The sequence below is a fragment of the Electrophorus electricus genome, chromosome 7 (assembly GCF_013358815.1).
Source record: "Electrophorus electricus isolate fEleEle1 chromosome 7, fEleEle1.pri, whole genome shotgun sequence".
NCBI lineage: Eukaryota > Metazoa > Chordata > Actinopteri > Gymnotiformes > Gymnotidae > Electrophorus > Electrophorus electricus.
In genome coordinates this window covers 9444221-9449799 of record NC_049541.1, presented here as the reverse complement: position 1 = coordinate 9449799, position 5579 = coordinate 9444221, and positions in this window count along the sequence as shown.

Here is a 5579-nt window from a genome sequence, read left to right as displayed (position 1 = left end):
AGAGCTCAGCTTCCTCTAAGCCATGCTGAGCAGCTAAAAAGCTAAAGGAAAGACATGATCTGAACACTGACACATGGCTAAATGGCAACACTGACAAACTGTAACACTAACACATTTTAACGCTACCCTATTTTAAAACGGAAACAATGTAACAGTATAGTAGCATTACTATAGTGTGCCACTGTCTCCTACCACACTGATACTGGCAGGACATTGTAATAGCAGTTGTGTGCTATTATTAATTGTGTGCAGTTTTGCTCACAGGGTAATCTGAGTGACCACAATGTCTGTGCATGAAAGGTGCTGAGAATTCAGGAATGTTCCCAGGGACTTCTTAAATAAGCCTCCAGACCTGATGATGTTGGATAACATGGTGTTTGCTTTTGTTTGCTTTCCCGCTCAGCATACAAGAAAAATGTACAGAAGAAACTGACAAAAATCCATTCTGTAAAATATATTTTAGAACATAGTGTAAGAGAGGAATCCTCAACCCCTTTCTTGGATCTACCTACTTACAAAATCTTGCACACCAACTAAAAAATCTTGCACACCAACTCATTATACTTCAGGAATCCTCGGTTAGCTGGATGATGTGTGTCGAAGTAAGAATTGTAATTAAACTCTAGTTGAAGAAGATTTAAACACCTCTCTTGTAGGATATGATTGGACAGTATTTCTGTGTCATGCCCACTCAAATTCAGGGGGGACATGCACCCTCAGACTTTTTGAGATCTGTTATTATTTTTGTTGCAATTCAGGTTCAATAGCATAAGTGACAAGTCCCTTTACATTCTCTACAACCAGAGCTAACTGAGAATTGCAGATTCCTCGTTTGTGAACGTTAGGTGCACCAGCAGCCCGGGACAGGGACGACAGGCGTCTCTCATGGCCATCTCCACCTGAAGCTCACCCTGCAGGAGTCGGCTCACACTAAGAACAGCTCACAGCTCTGGCTCAGCGCTCGGCTGCCTGGCTGGGACTCCATCTGCAGAAGCTTCCCTGCGGCAGGAGTCCTGGTGCTGGGGTCTTGGGTTTTGCTCCTGCTGTGAGTGGAGCGCCAGCTGGGGACGCCTGCTTTTATCTGCTGCCAGGCAGCCGGGGAGAAAGATCAACAAGTGTCCAAGTGTTCAAGGCCATAAGAAAGCCATTAGCACAGAGACAGCACGCATAGACGAGCATGGACGCACGGCGGCGCAGGGAAAGATCTTTGGCATGTGTCTGTGAAAATAAGCCACCTCTCACAAATGTCCAACACACAACGCAAGCCGGAGAAAATTATAAAACATTATACACCTTCAAGAAGAGGACGACACAAGCGAGCGATCCTGAAAGCTTCATTTATTCATGGTTTCTTATTACACCTGTGATTGCTACAATTAGCCACAGAAAATCGGGGTATCATTACAAAAAGTGGCTAAAGTAAGCTACATTTTCTACTTGAAAACATCTCATTTTATAGTATAAGCTCTAATGTTGAATCTAAATTGTTAATGACTGATCATTCATGATTTAAGTTATGGTTATAGTAAATTTTCTGGAAAACCTTCACCACCCTACCACCCAACTCTGTAATGTAATTGGTATTAATCTAGATGTCGCTCATACAGTACCATTGTGCTAATATATGTAAAATCTCACGTCACTGATACTGCTTATAGCACATCTAATCATCCAGTCTAGACCTATCTGTACATAAACATCTATAACATTTCAATAATCTGCATATACTGTATACCAGGATCATGTCTCTACAGACCGCCTTTAGGAATGATTGGGAATGGGGATATGCTTTACTGTAGCCTGTCCTTTAGGAATGATTGGAAATGGGGATATGCTTTACCGTAGCCTGTCCTTTAGGAACGACAGTATGATATATGTTAACAACTCGATAACAGGTGCCAGGTTTAAAAGAAAAGATGACTAGTGTAAATTATGCAGATCTGCAGATCAGTCATCTGAATGTTGGAAACAGAGCTTTCCAGTTTAAAATGTCAAGGGTTTCTCATGTAATAATCTATCGCTTGTTTATTTGTGGATGGAAGGATTGGGGAAATGCCTTCACGGGTTTGTCTATACAAACAAATTCCCGAAATACCGACAATGAAGTGGTATATTATAAACACGTTAATGTCTCCTATACAAAAGAGGACCACTGTTTGGCTACTATAGAATATACAGCATATAGATGGTTATTTATTTATTTTGAAAGAAATAAACTGAGAACTGAACATTCTGTTTCTCCTACAGTTTTAAGCAATCCAAATGGACACCCTCTATGTTGAAATGAGAGACCCGGGGAGCTGCGAGAGGAAAGAGTGATATGAGCAAACAAAAACAAACACTGGGTAAATTTAGGTGTCAGGCACTGAAACTGTGGAAACACAGGACTGCCAAAACTAACTCCACTACAATCCCAAAGTCACAGTGTCCTCGAAACCAAACTATTCTGGAAACACACCCAAGAGCTGAGGCTCTGCCAGTAATATTGGGCTTTTCCCAGCATGTCCAGCACAATATCATCTCCAGGATGTCCAGCACAATAACAACTCCAGCATGTCCAGCACAATAACAACTCCACCATGTCCAGCAGAATACCAACCCCATCATGTCCAGCACAATAACATCTCCACCATGTCCAGCACAATAAGATCTCCCCCATGTCCAGCACAATAACAACTCCACCATGTCCAGCATAATAACATCTCCACCATGTCCAGCACAATAAGATCTCCACCATGTCCAGCACAATAAGATCTCCACCATGTCCAGCACAATAACAACTCCACCATGTCCAGCACAATAACATCTCCACCATGTCCAGCACAATAACATCTCCACCATGTCCAGCACAACAACAACTCCACCATGTCCAGCACAATAACAACTCCAGCAGCTTCCATATACTACTCAGGCCTCATCTGAAGTTTGGGTTAAAAGACCATATCAACCCCATCACCACCACTAAGCCAATTAATCAGCAGGGAGAAAATAATTAATTAGGAGCAAATTGCCATGTTCAGTGACTAACCTGAGCCATTCTCTCTTTATTCATGTATAGGCTCTGAGCACGCAGTCATCGCAGAGTCTCAGCACTCAGTACATTTAGATTACTCATCTTGTGTTCTGAAACTCAGGGCCACACACAGACCTGTTTCTGCTCACACTCTTACAGGTGGGCCTTACAGTGACACCCTGTCTACTTCAGAGGTCAAATTCAGCCCAATTTGAATATACGTGTGTGTGTGTGTGTGTGTGTGTGTGTTTGTGTGTGTGTGTGTGTGTGTGTGTGTGTGTGTGTGTGTGTGTGTGTGTGTATGTGTGTGTGTGTGTGTGTGTGTGTGTGTGTGTGTGTGTGTGTATGTGTATGCGCACAACATGGACCCACTGTTATACTGCTGTCACAGTGCTGTTATATGCAAATATACCCCAGACTGCATCATTTCCTGCTTTTAGCTCAGCACCCTGCCCTAATGCATGAAGACATCTGTGTTAAAAGCAAAGAGCCACTCAACTCAGTTCCTTACCTGTTATCCTGTTAAAGCCATCATGACCATAAATACATTAAACACATCCACAGTCTGACCTGCATCTCTCTCATTCCCATTTCTGACGGAGCTGTGAGCTGCATAAATCATCTCCCTATTCTACATCACCAACTATGTTACTTTTGGCACAGAGAGCACCTGCTAAGTCTTATGTCAGAAAAGTATTATCTGCAAGTTATCTCAGCAGCAGGACTCTGCTGTCAGTTTCTGTGGTCTTTTCTCACCTGTGATTGATTAAGGAAAACTGTGATGGATCAACACACTTATCTTAAAAAAGAACATTTCAAAACATACGTATATTTAATTAGATTGAGATTGCTTTTATTATGTCATTTCATGTGTGTTTTTTCTATTTTCCTTTTCTTTCTTTCATTTTGTTATTGTCTACCATTCTGTTTTACTGTTTTTATCCTTGTTTTATTTTTTTGGTTAAGCACTGTGAAACTTAATTAGAACATTTTTTTCCACATATGATTATATTCTATGATAAGCGCTACTACTACTGTTATTAAGGGCCAGTGGGCACTTAGACTCCTTTCTGCTCTGACAAGCCCCAGAGGATTCATCGGATAAGAATCTATGAATGATAATGTGTGCACTTGGTTAATGAGTAGCTGCCAGTCTAATACGGAATGAAGATATCCAGTATTCTATATTGGCCGCAGCTTTGGGCAACAACAGCCAGGGAGTTCTTGATGAAAACTTTACAGAAGCGATCTAAAAGGGGCCATACTCTGGAAGATAAAACAGTAGGTGAAAATTAATGAAAACGAGTGAAAAACACAGAAACCTGGGTTGGCTAAGCAGATTGTCAGTATGTTGAAGCAGCCTTAGCCTAAAGGGATAGACCCTGATTTAATCTCTGATGAAAATCAGCCCTGATACTAGGAAAGCCTGTGGATTTCCTCAAGTAGATAGAGATTAGTCATATAGAGCTCTGAACATGACAGCAGAGCAACATGCCATCTGAATTCTCTGATTCATATGTGGTGAGCCGTTCATTAAAGCACTGTGGGTAAAATAAAGTGACTCGTTCCTTTGGGTACTGTGATTCTCTTGATATGATAGGTTCAGAGCTGCTGACAGGAACAAGAACACAGCTCCATGTCATTTCACCCCAGGGTTTCCAGGTGCACATTAACATGCATTACACATTCCAGCATCTCTCTTAATAATCATCATGGCAAACATCTTTCCCTCACTCACCTTCTCCAAGCAGTGAACTGGGGCTCCAGAATATGCACAGATCCACGCTGGACATTATTTCAGAAGCTCCCTGCTAGAAATCACTCCAAGGCACTGAAAACCAAAACCAAAGGCAGCTGAAGGGTTTCTTTATGAATTATATATCTCTGCTTGAAACTTCCACCGAAGACGCCTCAATCCTGCATGAAAACACTAAATGGATTCACTTTGTATGCAGAAGTCTATATATGTATGTATGTACGTTATGTGACCTTAACCCCCCACCTTGTACATTTATGCCAAATACTTCTGTGTACATACTCTACATTGTGTCATTGTGTTTTTGCCCCATAACTTGTGTGTTTATTGCATAGCTTTTAGTCAGTGCACCATGTCCTGTCAGCGTTATACTCTGTTGAGCAGTCATACCAAAGAAATTCCTGTACTGGTGAATACAAAACTGATTCTGATCCTGACTTGATGACTGTATTACACCCTTTCAGGCCTCACACTGTCATGGTACGGCCCCTCCCCCCTCAAGTCTGCGGGTGGGTGTCTGTGCGTGCGTGTTTGTGTGTTCGTATTGCCACGCCCTCTTGTGTTGTGCACCTGATCCCTGTTGTGTGTAATTGTCATGAGTGTATATAAGTCTCGTTTCGTATCGTTAAAGTTGTCGGTGTTTGATCCAAGTGTATGTTTAATGTATGAATAAAACATATGTTTATGTTCGACCTGCCTCGTCCCTGCATCCTGCTTAACGCTCGCTCGTCACAGAAACACCGACCTACCAAGGATGCCTGGGAAAGGCAAAAAGAAGAAGGGAAAGAAGGGAAGTCAACGCCCTCCCAC